At 34.8% G+C, this 18,003-nt stretch overlaps 1 long non-coding RNA gene across 5 annotated transcripts in view; it reads left to right on the forward strand.

Annotated features, from left to right (window-relative positions):
- The window catches only part of LOC123789238 (uncharacterized), a 685,069-nt gene that overhangs the window by 627,954 nt on the left and 39,112 nt on the right, over positions 1-18,003 (forward strand). For all 5 annotated transcript variants that reach the window (XR_015723984.1, XR_015723985.1, XR_015723983.1 and 2 more), the window contains one exon: positions 16,254-16,384. This is a non-coding gene — a long non-coding RNA (uncharacterized LOC123789238). The remainder of the gene's footprint in view (positions 1-16,253; positions 16,385-18,003) is intronic.

An 18,003-nucleotide genomic window follows, 5' to 3' on the forward strand; every position in this document is an offset into this window, starting at 1 on the left:
TGATCTAAACAGGAAGTAAAATAAAAATAATATATATCTTCCATATGCTGCTTTTTATTTCACTTTGATCTTTTGTGCATCTCTTAATCACTGTCTTTCTGCTTCTTCCTTTTCTGTTTTTCTGTTTTTATCTGTTACTTTATCTTTCAAATTCTTTAAAATTTTCTGTATTTGTCCCTAATTTATGTCTGTCTCTGCATGACTCCTCCCCCCCTCCCCGTTTTCCCTAGGAAGGTACTTTCAGATTCATTCACACCCTCAAGAGGTATTCCACATCCTTCAGCTAGGACATCTCATTTAAGATGCTTTACATTATTCTTGGTTATTTTACATTGTAAACAAAAGAAATTTCCCAGTTCTAGTAGGAAAATGGCAGTTACCTAAATTGGAATTATGGCCACACATCCTTCTTTAGATAGAAAAGAAAAGAAAACCATCCATGCCTCAGACCTTTAAGATTACTAGGAAACAAAATAGTGCAAGATTTAGTTCACACGCAGGGAGGGAATGCAGAGCTCAAATCCCTAGAGCCAGCTCTGGATCCCATGCCAGAACAAAATATCAAGCAGAAACTGAGTGGAGAAGAGAAGAAGGCAGCCACTACGGAACAGTAGGGGAAAGCAGATAAACATCACCCCTAGAGAGAAAGCAGCAGGAGAAATATTGAGACCACATCTGAGAGGTGGAGAAATCCAAAAGGAAGGTGAAAAAGGTTTTGTAAGAGACCCAAGATTTCAGTCTTGGGAAGGCTTTCCTTCAGAAGCTCATGGCAAGGTGAAAACACATAAAATATTAAAATATAACTTTCTTTCTAATAAATAGGTAAATCTTTTTTTTTTCTTTTTCTTTCTTTCTTTTTTTTTTTTTTAAGAGCACCTGGGTGGTTCAGCTGGTTAAACATCGGACTCTTGGTTTTGGCTCAGGTCATGATCTCAGGGTCATGAGATCCAGTCCCAGATGGAGCCCCATGCTCAACAGGGAGTTTGCTTGAGATTTTCTCTCTTTCTCTCCCTCTGCCCCTCCCCCCTCAAATAAATAAATAAATCTTTTTAAAAAATTAAAATTAACTATCACCATAGTAATTAATTGATTCAGACAATGGATATTAAAACTACTCAGTTAAAAGGAGAGTTAGACAGTCTCAAAGTATTTCCTCATAGGTTAAATGTTAATTAAAAAGGGAAAAAGTGCCTTTACGCTGTGGCATCTGGTAGACACCACGTTAATCAAGTGATCAGCATTTTAATGAACAATAATGGGACAAAATGAGGGTGATCTGATGCTCCAAAGACACAATGACACTTTTGTGGCATTTCTGCCAAAAATGCTTGACCTGAATCTGATCCTGATAAAATAATCAGACAAAAACAAACTGAGGAACATTTTCTAAAACATTTGGCCTGTTATCTTAAAAATAAGTCAAGAAAAGCAAGGAAACATTTTTAGAGAAAGGAAGACTTAAGAGACATAAAAAATAAATGCAGTTTATGGTCCTCGATTAGATCCTGGATCAGAAAGAGAAAGAGAAAAAGAAAAACCTTTAGTTACCTAGGAGAACATTTGTAAATGTGAATATGGATTATATTAAATAATATATTATTAATGTTAAATTTGTTGAATTTGATCATTGTATTGGGCTCAGTAAATTCTGACAAGGTAAAAATAATAATATATTTCTTCCATATGCTCCTCTAATTTTCCTCCTTGTTCTAAGTTTTAGGGATGAAGGGTTATGATACCTGCCAGTTACTTCAGCTGGGTCATGAAATAATAATATTAACAATTTGCCATCTATATGAAGGGTGTATGGCTCTTCAGGGTATTTTTTATAAACTTTTTGGATTTGGATTTTTGAAAATTAAAATTTAAAGAAGAGCATAGTACTGCTGTTGAATGAATATGTGTGTTAATTACACCTATTGCAATTAGGGAAAAAAAGCCTATTTATAAATAAGACCTACATATTTTTGTATATGTCTTGTTTATGTTTATATGAGTAAGAGCTTTAGCATTGCTTACATCTAAAGGTGAAATATAGTAAGTAGATAGATAGATGATAAATAATTGTATAGCATTGTTTTATTTGTTGCACTAAGCATGTATCACTTTTTAACTTAAAAAGTATTAGCAACAATTATAAAATTTAGAATAAAATAAAAGTCTTAAAACACAATAGCAATTAAAAATCATCCTAGAAGCAGTTGATCTAAATGATGAAAACTGAATAATGGGAATAATGCAGAGAGACTTCTTCCAGGATACAAAGGAAAATGTGATAAAAAATGAAAATGATAAAAGAAACATTAAAAAAAAAAGAATAGGGATGACTGGGTGTCTCAGTCGGTTAAGCATTCTGCCTTAACTCAGGTTATGATCCCAGGGTCCTGGGATCGAGTCCTGTATTGGTCTCACAGCTTAGCGGGGAGCCCGCTTTTCCCTCTCCCTCTGCTGCCCCCCTGCTTGAGTTCTCTCTCTCTCTGTCAAATAAATAAATAAAATCTTTAAAAAAATAATAATAAAGAGAAAATAAAAATGTAGTCTATTTATATTACTAAGGAAAGGACAACTGAATAAAATACAAACTAATCAAAGATAAGACATAAGAGAACTTTCTTGAGGTAAACACAATTCTGAATGTACAAATTTAAAAGGCTCATTACGTTCTAGAGTGGGTCAATGAAAAGAAATACAGACATATCTTGGAACTCTTATTCTTAACCTCATCTATATAATCTTGTCCTTTGAGAAAAGCATTAAAATGTCACATAATGAGCTATTATATAAATGGATTCCCCCCCTTCATATTTTGACTGGCTTTCATACAGTCAAAGGAAGAGGAATCACCTTCACAAGTCTTCAGAATAGACTGCACCAAAAACAGCTCAGACAAGGAAGAGTCTACTCCAAGTATCCTTGCCTCAGGAATGCATTTTGTAAAGTAATAATCCTGAGAACCAGGAAGTTGTCTTTGTATGTATTATATATTCTTCACTGTGTGGTTTCACTTGGGCCTATTTTCTATTCTTCTATCTTTGGTAAAGACAGATGGGGGTGCCTGGGTGGCACAGCGGTTGAGCGCCTGCCTTCAGCTCAGGGCGTGATCCCGGCGTTATGCGATCGAGCCCCACATCGGGCTCCTCTGCTGGGAGCCTGATCTTCCTCTTCCACTCCCCCTGCTTGTGTTCCCTCTCTCACTGGCTGTCTCTATCTCTGTCAAATAAACAAACAAACAAATAAATAAATAAATAAATAAATAAATAAATCTTAAAAAAAAAAAAAGACAGATGACAATTGATCATATAGTTGAAGACTTCTTGAGATACCCTCCAGCCCTCTAGTTCCAGATTTTTAATCTTTCATCACGTATCTCTTTCTCCAAAACTTTATATACAGTGTTGGGATGTTTTGAGACAACACAAACAATCAGCTCAACTGTATCTACAAATACAAATCATGTAAGATTGACAAAAGCCCTTGTTCACCATTGCTAGGGATTTTTTTTTTTTAATGTCAAGTTTCCATGAGCACAAATAAAAATGAAAAACAAAAACTACCTGGTTCAAAAGGATCTCTTAGCCTCAAATTGCAGAGTGATGGAGACTGCCCTGAAAATATAGGGGTGAGGATACCCTACCAGCTCTCTCTCTCTTTTTTTTTTTTTAACAAAGAATTTCATCTGGGGGAAAAAAAAAGTTAAGTAAGTTCTAAATGTATATCCTTTTCATTCCTTTATCATTTTCTGTTTTGGATTCTTATCAGATGAATGTGATTCATCTCTGCTCACTGTGCAGCAGTTTCCAGTGATTCAATGAAAATGAACGGTAAGAATCAAGCAGCTGAGAAGAATGGGACACCATTTCATTTATTCCCCTCACTAGATTTATTTTCCCCAAATCTCCTCTACAGCCATAAGGGCCTTTGGCAGAAACACAAAACTCTTAGGAGAGCCATAGTGCTTTTCTAAATCTCCACCATGGTATTCATAAACAATTTTCATATGTGAGCGTAGACTATTTACCGTCTGTTGTTTTCCAGTTCTCAAGTTAAAATTTAATTACCACCACAACTTAAGTTTGCATTTTTCAATTCTCTCCCTCTATTCTTTCTGGCATTTTACATAGAGTTCCAGTACCTTAAGATGAATACTCAGATGGAATTAAGAGAAACCACCATTAACATAAATAGTAGTTTTTAAAAATTGCTTCACTGGATATAATTGATATACATTAAACTGCACATATATAAAGTATAAAACTTAATACATTTTTACATATGTATAATCTGGGAAAGCATCACCATAATCAAGAAAATATTTATCATCCCCAAAGGTTTATGCCTCATTACAACCACTCCCATCCTAACTTCCCTCTCCTCTGTTCCTGGGCCACTGCTGATCTTCTGTCACTAGACGTAAAGTTGCATTTTATAGTTTCATAGAAGTAGAATCATATACCATGTATTCTTTTTGTGTCCTTTCACTCAGCTTAAATTGTTTTCAGATTCACACACAGTATTGCATATATCAATATTTTATTTCCTTTTATTGTTAGGCAGTATTTCATTGCATAAAAGTAAAAATTTTTTAATTCATCTGCCTCTTAATGCAATTAGGTAGTTTTCTAGTTGTTGGTCATTACAAATAGAACTGCTATGAATATATGTCTTTGTATACATATAGTTTCATTCCTCTTAGGCAAATATCTAGAAGTGGAACAGTTTGGTCATATGGGAGGTTTAACCCGGAACATTTTCAGAAATGGTCAACCTGTTTACAAAAAGATTATTCCATTTTACATTCCCACCAGCAGGGGATGAGAGGCCCAATTGCTCCATTTCCTTACCAACAATTAGTATAGTAAGTCTTTTTAAGTGTGTCTATGCTAATAGGCTGGTAGAGTGTCTCACTGGGCATAAACTTGTTTCCTCATAACTAATGATGTTGAAGATTTTTATCATCTATTGCTTTGCTGTCCATATATCTTTTTTGATGAAGTGTCTGTTCAGAACTTACTAATTTTTGTAAAAAATATTAGGTCATTTTCTCATCACTGAGTTGAGAGAACACTTTATATTATAAAGACCTCTTTACATTATACACATAAATTCTATGCCAGAGATAGGATTAGCAAATATTTAATTTCAGTATGTGGCTCATCTTTTCATTCTCTTAATTGAGTCTTTTTTCTTTTTTTTAAGTTTTTATTTATTTATTTGACAGAGAGAGACAGCCAGCGAGAGAGGGAATACAAGCAGGGGGAGTGGGAGAGGAAGAAGCAGGCTCCCAGAGGAGGAGCCTGATGTGGGGCTCAATCCCAGGACTCTGGGATCACGCCCTGAGCCAAAAGCAGACGCTTAATGACTGAGCCACCCAGGCGCCCCTAAATTGAGTCTTTTAAGTGTTTAATCTTTAGAGTAAACAAATTAATTTTGATGAAGATCAATTTATAATTCTTTTTTTTTTTTTTCCTTTTGTGGCTCATGTCATTGGTGTTGTATATAAAAAATCTTGGCTGTTTTCCCTTATTTCTGAAAACTAGTTTGCTTCACTGATCAATTCATGCCTATGTCACATTGTCTTGATAACTATGTTTTTAAAATTATTCTTAAAATCATGAAGTGTTATATGCACAACTGAGGCTTTTTTTTTAAGTAATTTTGGATATTGTAAGTCCATTATATTTCCATATGAATTTTAGAAGCAGCTTGTCATTTTCAATAAGAACAAGCCTGCTGGGCTTTTGATATGGAATGTATTGAATCTACAGATAAATTTGGGGAAAATTAATATCTTACCAGTATTCAGTCTTCTGACACATGAACATAGTCTGTCTCTCCAGTTGGTTAGACATTCTTCACTCTCAGTAATGCCTTTTAATTTCCAGTGTATGGATCTTGCACATAGTTTTTTTTCAGCTTCATTCCTAAATATTTCAAGTTTTTGATGTTATCATAAATAGTATTTTTAAATTCAAATTGTGGTTACTTATTGCTAATATCTAGAAATGCAATTCATCTTTGCCTATTTATCTTGTATCGTTCAACCTTGTTAAACCTGTCATAAGTTGGAGAGTTTTAAAAATTTCATGTATTCTCTATATAGGTGATCATATTGTCTGTGAATAAAGGCATTTTGTTCCTTTCCATGTTCCTTTCCAAGCATGCCCTTCCATTTTTCTTGTTTTATTGAGCCAGCTAGAATCTACAGCAGAAAGATAAATAGACATGGTGAGAGTGATACTTTTAACTTGTTCTGATCTTAAGGGGAAACTGTTCATTTTTCACTCATTAAGTAGATGTTACCTGTCTTTTTTTCATATGTGGTCTGTATCAAATTGAGCATATTCCTTCTGATTCTTACTCTATTATGATTATTCATTAAAAATGAATGTTGGATTTTGTCAAATTCTTTTTGTCTTTGAAATAATCATATAATTTTTCCTTTTAATTTGTTAATATAGTGAATTGTTTATTTTATCATTTATTATATTGATTTTTAAATGTCAAAACAACCTTGCTTTATTTGATTATGATGCATTAGTCTTTATATATATATTATACTTAATTTGCTTAAATTTTGTTTAGAAGTTTTATGTCTATTTTCATGACAGAAGCAGCTTGATAATATTCTATTTTTGTAGTGTCTGTTTTTTTCTTTTTTTTGTATATGGGCAATGTTTGCCTCAGAAACTGATCTAGAAAGCATTTCTTCCTCTTCAATATTCTGTCCATGTTTGACAGAATTTGTACTATCTCTTCCTTAAATATTGGATAGAATTCAGTAAAGAAGCCATTTGAGCTAGGCTTTCTATTTGTGAGAATGTTTTTCACTACCAATTCAATTCCTTTCATGGCTTATCTGTTTCTTCTTGAGTGAGCTTTGGTAGTTTATGTCTTTCAATAAATTTGTGCATTTCATCTAAGATATCAAAGTTATTTGCTTGAAAGTGTTAATAATATTTTCCTATTATACTGTTAATATTTGTGGACTCTCTAGTGATGCCACTTCTGTCATTCCTCATACTGTGATTTCTTTTTTTTTTTTTTTCCCAGACAAGTCTGGCTGAAGTTTTAAGTTTATCCATCTTCTCAAAGAACTAGTTCTTAGTTTCACTGACCTTTTCTGTTGTTGAGTTTTCTTGCTCCCTGATTTCCTCTTTAATCTTTATTATTTCCTTCCTTCTGATTATTTTGTTCAACGACTGAAGATTTATGTCCTCTTACCCCCAATTCTTATTTTGACTGAAATCCTAACCCCAGACTTACTGGTATTAGAAGGTGAGAGCTTTGGGAGGTGAGTAGGTGGTGAAGGTGGAGGCCCCACGAATGGGTTAGTGCTTCCATAAAAGGGACCACAGAGAGCTCTTTCACCTTCTTTCTATCATGTGAAGATACAATGAGGAGCCAGCTGTCTACAACCCAGAAGACAGTTCTCACCAGAACCTGCTTAAGTTTTAGTCTCATATACTTCCTCAGCAAGAAGCCATCATTTAGTGACAGTACAACTTTTTAAATCTCAGTGTCACCATGCCGTGCTCCCTCCTTGTTCTCCCTGTTCCATTCTCCCACATCTCTTTCTTTTGTAGACTCTATGGTAGTAACTAAAGGTATTGCTGGTGATTACACTCTCCCCCCAACCCCCACCCCCACCCCCACCCCCCCATCCTTATAGCTCCGCCACATCTGCTGTATGGCAGGATCCAGGGGGGAGGCACAGGAGCACTTCCCTGTCAGGGAATGTCCTGCCCATTCTTCTCCATCTTATCACTGTCATCAAAGTTCATTGTAAGAGCAGTTCAAGGCTGAGCATTTCTTTTAGCTGCATCTATATCCTTCCTAGTTTTGTGGAGCTTTGTGTTAGCTTCTTGTTTTACCTCAGTTTCCCTGTTGGGTAGATATTCTTCATGATCAGTGGTTTAGATTTTGATAATTTCTTTTCTTTCTTTGAATACAGAGTTTGATTCTTTTCATTGTATTCTTATTTTGTTGTATTTAATGAGACTCAGGGGGATGGGAGTGGATTAAAAATATCTATCATCATTCAAAGCTAGAGTATATCTTAAGGCTTTATTTGATACATTTTTGTACTTTAATTCATTTTCAAAGGGCAATATTATCTCAGACAGTGTCCTCAAATATTAAGCAACAGTTAAAAATTATGTTAATAGCTAGGTTTGTTTAGTGCTATGTGCCAGTCACCGCATTAACTGTTTTACCTGCATTACCTCATTTAATTTTTTTTTAAAGATTTTATTTATTCATTTGACAGAGACAGAGACAGCCAGCGAGAGAGGGAACACAAGCAGGGGGAGTGGGAGAGGAAGAAGCAGGCTCACAGTGGAGGAGCCTGATGTGGGGCTCGATCCCATAACGCCAGGATCACGCCCTGAGCTGAAGGCAGACGCTTAACCGCTGTGCCACCCAGGTGCCCCTACCTCATTTAATTTTTAATAATTCCAATAGCATCAGCATCCTCATTTCATATTCACAAAAATGTGAAGGTGATGTGATGATTTAGTGGAAATTGCACATTTGGCAGATTGATTAGCTATGTTTAGAACTTCTTGGTGTTACTGTTTAGATTGTATTCTAACCTCAACTTTATATTGTCTTTTGCATGATTCAAGGAAGTATATCTATAATTGCCTTAAGTTAGACATTCTCAAATCTCAAATAAACTTAATTTATATTAAGTTTAATTAATTCAAAAAAGACTTTTGGAGGACTAGGATACAGATATAGCAAAATCAAACTAACCATTCTCATATTAACCTCATATCCCCCAGGTTATGTCCCTACCTCCTTTAAACAATTCACTGTTAATGAGATTAACCAAATCAGAAATGAGTGAGTCCTCATTTATATTTCATCCCTCTGGAGTTCAGAGAGGAAATCTGTAGCACAAATCTGCTGTTTACATGGGTAGAAAAATTATAGCACAAATCTGCTTCTTTAGGTAAGTGGAAAATTAAGAAAGAATTAAGCTAAGTAAATACAACAATGGAAGACAAGGACTTTAAATTCTTACTACAGTAAAATCTCATTAATTCAAAATAATCCAGATTTCTTAATGATTTTCATATGGGCTTTATTAAAGCTCACCTTTATTTTTAAATTATAGGAATTGCTGAGCAAATTAACTTTCAAATAAGCTTGTAGCATTTCACAATGCTCAACTTCATAGAATAAACTATTTTCAAGTACTTGAATATCATTTAAAAAATTTTTTTATTTTGAATTTTTTTATTAACATATAATGTATTATTAGTACAGGGGTACAGGTCTGTGATTCATCAGTCTTACACAATACACAGCGCTCCCCACAACACATATCCTCCCCAGTGTCCATCACCCAGCCACCCCATCCCTCCCACCCCCCCCTCCCACTCCAGCAACCCTCACTTTGTTTCCTGAGATTAAGAGTCTTTTATGGTTTGTCTCCCTCTCTGGTTTCATCTTGTTTCATTTTTTCCTCTCTTCCCCTATGATCTTCTGCCTTGTTTCTCAAATTCCATGTATCAGTGAGATCCTATGATAATTGTCTTTTTCTGATTGATTTATTTTTCACTTAGCGCAATATCCTCTAGTTCCATCTACATCATTGGAAATAGCAAGATTTCTTTTTTTTTTTTTTGATGGCTGCATAATATTAAATATCATGTTTTAAAGTAAAATAATACTGAATGAATTTTCTGGTCATGGTAGCTGCTATGTCAGAACCTCTACTACTCTGTAACTTCTTTGTGTCTCTCCATTTCTTTAAATCCCTCTGTGTACGTAATAGTGAAACGAACAACCCTGTCTCCTTGGAAATATGTAACCCAAGGTTTTTATTGACTCAGAAAAATTTAATTACAAGCATTTTATATTCTACAATGAGATTAACATGCAATAATTCTTGTCTCTCTGCAAGAAAATAGTGCTCATATTATGAAAATTCTCTTTAATGATCAGTTCTGTCTCAATGCAGCATAGTATGGTGTGTTTTTGATGTTTACATGGCCTCAGCTGACATATATCAGGAACAGCGGTCCGTGTACAGGTATTTCTGCAGGAAGGGATGAAGCAAGCAAGAAGCAGGAGAATAATTTTGTAAACTTCCACTTAGTAGTCTGAGACATACATTCTGGAGCCAATAATCCAGACAGGGACTTCTATGTAGACATAAATCACTGTAAGTCAGAACATTTGTACACTGGGTACATTTGTGTTATTTAATAGTACCTTGGGTAAACTGCTTCATCAACTGAGTTTTTGGTTTTCTCAATTTATTTAATAAACAAGAGATCAAACTAAAAGTACATATTTTATTTTTCTGTTATTTTGTCAATTTGTCACTTTTTAAAAGTGAAAATGTTGATGTGTTAATTCATAAGCTAGGAAAGAAGAATAATGCCACACAGAAATCAGACTTTCATATTCACAAAAGTTTGGGGCAACTACTGACTTCTATAATCTGTAGCCTGCCTGGTGGTGTAACTCATCTTCAATCTCCACGATAAGCAAAATGCATGTTAGGTCATTCTGCTTAGTTAGATTTTTCTAATCTGCCAAAGGACCACTTCATTACTAATGATTTGTGTCCCTACTAAAGCGCATTCATGCTTAGAATATTGCTATAATGTATTGACAAAGGATTTTATTGCTGCCAGTGTGCTAATTGAAACTCTTTATATCACAGTTAAATAAAACAAAATTGAATAAATCCAGCATGGTAATCTGACCAATAAAATTTCCCATATATTGCTGGCCTTCAAATCCATGCAATTAAAAAACAACAGAAAGGTAGGAAAATATCTCCATAATAAAGAAAAAAGAAAATGTTCAAAAATGATTTCATAACCATCCATGCTATTTCGGATGGAATATGCAATTATTGAGATTCCTATTCATATAAAAATATAAAAAGTATATATTTCAAGATCTAAAATAAAATATCTCTAATATATTGAGCCAGAAGAAATATATATACATGCATTCAAGACATGTTAATTGAGCATATATAACTTTGCAGGCTGTAGCTATAAGCAAAACGTACAGAGTTCTTCTCATGGAACTGCTGGGATAATGAGTAATACTGGTATATAAACAAATAATTAAAATGCAGCTTCTTGTAGACTGTGATGGGGAGGACTTTGGGAGCATAGAAAGGAGCACTTAATCAGATCTGGTTGGAGAATAAGAGCACAGGGAAGAAACTGGTCAACAGGTCAATAATTGATTTCTAAAGGGACATCTAAAGAAAGAGTGGTAATTAAACAGAGAAGGAGGAAGTGGGAAGAATGTTGAAAAGAGGTGTAAGGGAAACTCAGTGCGTTCAAGGACCTGACAAAGGGGAGATGAATTTAGATTTGAATGGGTAAGAGCTCAGTTAGGAGAGTTGAGTGTGTGCAAGTAAGGGAATCTTTCCAAAGTTGCCGTTTTCCACATAAGGCAAGAGACAGAGCAGAACTAGTATAGTAAGAAACTCTAAATAATGTGAAAATAAAAATAAATGCCTAGCATTTTTTGCCTGACTACATCCAAAAGGACCACAGGAAGCTTATAATAAATAGGATCAGTACAAGTGACCTATTGAAATAAGGCCGAAAGAATAAGGGCAAGAGCCAACTCTGGTTAAAAATGGTTACACACAAAAACAAAGGAGTAGATCATGATAAATTATTGCACGTTGACATTTGAATTAGTTTGAGTTTCCTAGTACTTTAGCTAAAAGGGGAAATATAACTTCATTGCTTAATAACGAGACATTACCCCACCTTAAGCATTGAATGCCAAGATGCATACAGAAATATAAAGCAAAACCGAAATATTGTATTTCTATATCTTTACAGAAGTATTAAGGAGCAGTGAAAAATAGAGTGGTCCATTTCTAAACTGCATCTGTGACAAATAAACAGAGATAATTTTGCTGTCCATTTCTTATGTGATTGTGATTATAGCGAAATAGGTGGTCCTATTTCTAGACATATTTCCACGAGGAGCCAGAACAATCCACTTGTATAAACTTCTAGTTGGAGAAATTTGATACAGGACTACTGTTAGGTAATAGAAAAGAACGTATATGTTTCCTAAACTAATACCCACTTAAAATCATACAGAAGTGAATTACCTCAATGAATGATGAGTCTCAGAATGCCTGTTTGGAGTGGATCATTAAGAAAAAATAGAAGAGCTAAGGAAGAAGCACCCCAGCAGATGTGAAAATCACCCTCCTCTAGCCTGGCACAGATTACTGCATACAAAATATCTGTCAAAGTTACTATTTTTAAAATGTTTATTTCTAAGTCAAATAAACATTGTGATCTGAACTATGATTTAGACTGTAAGTACTGAAAGGTCAGGAGCTGTATCTACATCAGCTTAAATATAGAACCCTAATCCCACAGCAGGATTTAAGAGAAGTCCTGAAGTTCCACGTGTACTGGGTAAAACCACTGTTCCTCTCCCACATGTTCACCTCCGTGTGGAACTCTCTGTCAAGGAGCTCACTCAGAATAGGCAATTCATAATTCAAGTTGATAGTCTCCTTCCACTAAGGGACCGTTAGTACTTATCCCCATATGAGGTACATATTTCTTTCTTCAGTGTTGAGTAGAACCCCAAGCCTTTCAAGTCACCCTCTCCACTCAGATGTTTAATCCCCTGCATTCTGCCCATCCAGTCCACCTCACTCAGCCACCTCTATTGTGCCCACCCCCTCCACTCTCACTTGTCGAACTCTTGTTTGAATTCTTTCCTTCGCTTCTCTCCAATCCTGTTTATTAGATAGTAGAGAAGACCAGAGGTGAATTTCCCTGCCCAATTCACTATCCCACTTTCTGAGATCACTACCTCAGTTCTCTTCATAAAACTCCAATGCCACCTTCTCCTTTCCCACTTTCAGTTGATAATCTTGCTTCCTATTTCCCCAACCCAAGAGAACAGAAGCAACTGGATGAGAACCCAATCATCCTTTCATGTCCAAATCTAATAACTCTCTGCATCTGTACCTACATCTTCCTTCCTTCTCCTATGATGGGTGACTATGCATCTGTACCTACATCTTCCTTCCATCTGCTATGATGGGTGACTATGCCATGGACAGCTCTTCCACTTGTGTACTTGATCCATTCACATCTTCATTCAGGGCTTTTGCTCCAATATATATGCCACTCCTAATCTTCAGCATCCATATATTCTTCTCCACTACGGAGTTCCCATTAGAAAATACTTTTCCTGTAAGAAGTTCCAACTTAAAAATAATTCTCATCCATTTTGCCTATTTTTTATCACTTTAATTCAATCCACAGGTCTCTTATTAATCAACTACCTACAGCACTTGCATCATCTGTTTTATTTCATGCAAGCGTCTCTCAGTTTAATTTTTAGGCCTCATTCTCTCCTAGCATTTTTCTTCATGAAATGGTCACTCTCCTCCTTTTTGCAGATCTCCTTCAGACATTATAATTCTAAAGAGCCCCAGGAAAGAGTCCTTAAGTCTCTTCTTTTCTCCATCTCCATTCTCTCCTAAAGGGATATCATTGAGCCTCCTGCTTTAAATATCATTGTATTTCCCAATTTGTATTTCCAGACCTGACCACTCACTTGACCTCTAACTTGTATATCCAATTGCCTACTTGAAATACTCTCTTGGAGACCTAATAGATACCTTAAAGTGAAATATCCAAAATATTAACTCTTAGTTATATCAAAGTCTAGATCAAAGTCTTCCTCAACATTCCCCCATCAAATGTGTTAACCAAGCCAAAAACACAGATGTTTTTCGTTCATCAGTTCTTCTTATCAGAAAATTCTGTTAACCAAAACATTAAGAAATATTCTCAATCAAATCATTTTTTACTTGGTGACTCCTGCCAGAGTCCAAGTCATTATCATCTTTCACCTGGACCAACATGTTATCCTCCAGTTTTCTGCTTTCAGAATCTATTCTCAACATAACAGATATTTTTTTCCAAAATATTATAAAAGATATAAGACACAAGAATCTAGAATTTAAAAAAGGAAGCTTTGTGCACTCATCACTCACACTAATTAAAAAGAAAAATTATATTTCATCAGATTTTTATGAGGGAAATAGAACATTATAATTATGAATATCCAACAATATAATTTTTTAAAATTTTGCATGTTTATTTTCAAGTGAGATTGGCTATGATTTTCACTTTCTACTACTTTTTTCCCACTTTCTACTATTCTATGCTAACTTTGTTAAGTATTGCCGGATTAAAACATGAATCTGAAAAAGAATTCTATTTTCTATGCTTTCCAACATTTAAAATATAATAGAAGTTAGTTGGCTCTTTAACCTTTGAAAGAAAACTGACACTGTTTGGAAGTTGTTTTTTGATAGAATTTTCAAGGTCATCTGTATTTGAGTCCTCAGGTGTTCTACTTCACAAGCTGATTTTGTTTATTCATATTTCACACAAAATCCCTTTTTTTTCCTAGATTTTTTAAATGTATTAACATTTCAGCCTGAAGATTTTTATTTGGTATTTAAAAAATCTTTCAAATATGTTTATCTTTTTCTCAATTATTTTTCTTTTAAAAACCTTCCTTATTTCCAATATTACCTTTTTACAATTTCTTTTTGTCTTGATTACACCTGCTAGGTATATATGGATGGTATTACTCTCTTCAAAGAAAATATTAAATGTCTTCATCAGTTAAGTACTTAGGCATTCTTGTTTCCTAAATGCTTAGTTTCTGCTATTCAGAGTCTTAATTCCGACTTTTTTTTCCTATTTTGTTTGACATTATATTTCTAATTTCTTGAGTTAACTATACAGTTCATTATTTTCCTTTTACTTGCAAAACCGTGGGAACATTTAAGACACATCACATTTTCTGCCAGCTACAGTATCAGCTAAACATCATCAAATAAAATATAGTGTTTGTACTGTAATTATTTTCTAAATAGACTATAATCACACCACACTTTTATTTCCGTTTTAACCCAGGATTTAAGGCAATGTTCTCTACTTTTCAAGTTTTAAATTTTAAAATGTTAATGTCTAGTTTTATAGTTTGGTGGTCATAAAATGTGACCTCTGCTATTTCTACTTGCAAAATTTGTTGAGAATTTCTTTGTGGCCTGCAAAATATAATTTTGTAGATGTTCCATAGACACTGGGGAATAAAGAACATCTTCAGCTTACAGAATACAAATTTGAGTGTCTTACTGTTAAATTAATAATATTATGTTATTCTGATCTTCTGAATTAAGTTTAAATATTTTCTGTGTTTGTGGCACAGTTTATATGCCAGAAAATTTGGCAGTGCATTTAAAAAGATGAAAGGATTGAAAACAACATAACAGCTTTAATCACTGTACTTTTACCATTACATTTGAGCAATATCCCATATTGACAAAATGGGATTATAGTAATCGCAAAGATTTATTGAGTGTTTACTATGTGGCAAGCACAGCCCAATGCAATTCACATGCACTGAATCCATGCATAAGTCACCTGTGAGCTGAGTACTAATATTAGTTCTGTTTTAAAGATGAAAAAGAATGAGGCACAGAGGTTAAGCATGGTTGTCTACAAATATTAAAAAATGTAATGATCTTATCACTTATTGTTTCTTGCTAAAATAGAGATAAATGGAGAAATAAGATATGTTATTAAAATTTTTTGAAAACTGGGAAATACGATTCATTCATTCACTTTTTAATGTACCAGATATTTATCAAGTACTCATTATGTGCTCAGAATTGTGTTATGTCTTAGAGACACAAAATTAATATAAAAGCATCCCCACCATCAGAGAGCACACAGAAAGAATGTAAAAGAGAGATTACTGCTTTGAATTACCAGGGTTGCTGGGAATGGGAATTGCAATGAGAAGGCAGGACCACAATATAACTTCTTTCTTCACCTCCCCTCCTTTGTAAGATTTCAGACAAAGTTCACTTCTCTGTCTTTCTCTCCTCCCCCCCTTCCCTCTCCTCTCCCTTTCTCTGTCTCCCTTCTTCTTCTCTCTCTGTCTCTCTCATACGCACTTTCTTGACTATCTTTCAAGTAATTGTCAGGTTTGTGGGTCATGTGTAAGCTGAACCAAGGAAATTTTCCTTATTTCTGTTGTCTAATAAATCTCAGCAGCCTCAGATAGCTAAAGGTAAGTGGAGGATTTGCATCTCCCTGTAATAGCTTCCCTACTGGGGGGTACTGCCAAACATCCAAACATTTATCAGCAACATACACACATTTATAAACTAATTTTCTAATTTACCCACTCTCTTTCCACAGACACTTAGGGAGGTGTACCTCAAGACTGGTGCTCGATCTGAGGCCGGGATCAGCCAACATGGGTCAAGTAACAGTTCTGCACAAACTGAAGTGCACTGAGCCAAGTGGGGATATACAGGCCCAAACAGAATGTAAGTGCTATTCGGATGGTCCTGGCCATCAGATGATGCAAAGTTGGTGGCACCTACGCAGTGTTTCTGGGTAAACATTGCTACTGGATGCCACTTGTTTTGCTAAAGAAAATTAATTCTGACAACTGTATACTAACTAAAAACAAAAACAAAATCACTCCCCAAAACTCTGGTACACATTTCAAGAATAATATTTCAAATGTTTCCATAACCATGTTTGCATTGTGGATTCTAAATTTTTTTCCAATGCTGAGTTGCCCTCAGGTATGGATTAAAGTTGCCTTCCACACATAAATGTCGTGTTTATAATGACACAGGCTAATGTCAATGATCATATGCATGGTCAACCTGGAAGGAAAACAGTTTAAACAATTTCATACCCTCTCAGTTCTCGGTTGGCTACTATAACTGTTCAAGCAGTGCGACAGGAAAATAGACAAACTTTCTTCAGAGGTTCAAAGGATTCTCTCGTCAACTTCAGGTAAGAGGAGGAGAGGAAATAACAGGCTTCTCTGCCTTGTTGATTAGCAACTATAGTTTATCAGAGAAACTATCAGAGATTTTTTTTTAAAAGCAAATTAGGAAAAAGTGTTGGAAACTCTAAGCTGTTTATAATAAAACTTTGACAATACAAAATTCAGAATACGACCTTAGGAATGAAAGTGAGTGGCATGAAAATAGCAATAACTTATCTGTCTGTGGAAGTGTATACAGAAAAATGTTCTAGTCAATCCAAAAGGAACATGTCTCAACTCAACATCCCTTTAGCAATATTCCAAAGATGTGCCTGACCACTCCAATGCAATGTTTCAGGAGGGGAATGGTGAGAGCAAACAATTCAAAGTGTAAAGGGAGAATGATTTTACGTAATTTCGGCTAACATTTTTCTTTTGTTTTTCACTTGTGAAATTTTCTAAATATATATAATCATGTAACCGCATTGACAGGGACCTTCCTAGAGCCTTCGGAAGGGCTCATGTAGCTGAGGGGTCCTGACATTTAAGATTTATATTTTCATGGTAAATCTCCCTATTCCTGAATAAAGAAAGTGGTTGTAATATCTTCTAGGTATTAGCTCTGTTGTTTCTAGTATAAGATAAAAAACTTTACTGCTGATTTGTTTAAATATTTTTATTATACCTGGGACATATATTTACAAGACAAATAATTATGTAGTCATAAGTATTTTTTTATGTATACTCCAGAGTTTAAGTTCCCACATGCACAGAATATGAAGTGTGCGTTTTCTAAGTTTCCACACTTAGAAGGTGGTACTCCATAGATATTATGCAGTTTGTAGCCAATGAGTATGCAATAAATATTGGCAGGGTAACTAAATGGAAAAAGCAACTGGAAGGAAATTTTCTAACGAAATTTCTGTAACATCCATAACAAGCTGTTGTTTGTAGCAGGTTTTTAATAGATTTTTCTGCTTTATTGAACTCATTGGTTGCATTTGCCCAGGGTACACGCTATTCATGTAGAGAGCTATATTCAGAACTATTTGTGGACCTTTGTGAATAATGCTAGTTCCATTTTTTTTAATGAATTGGAAAAGCTTTCGTTTTTGTGGGTGATCAACTCCTCACCCCCTTTTTTTTTTACCTCTTTGAAAGGTA

The sequence above is a fragment of the Ursus americanus genome, chromosome 3, assembly GCF_024610735.1.
Source record: "Ursus americanus isolate L20-20 chromosome 3, mUrsAme1.1.p, whole genome shotgun sequence".
NCBI lineage: Eukaryota > Metazoa > Chordata > Mammalia > Carnivora > Ursidae > Ursus > Ursus americanus.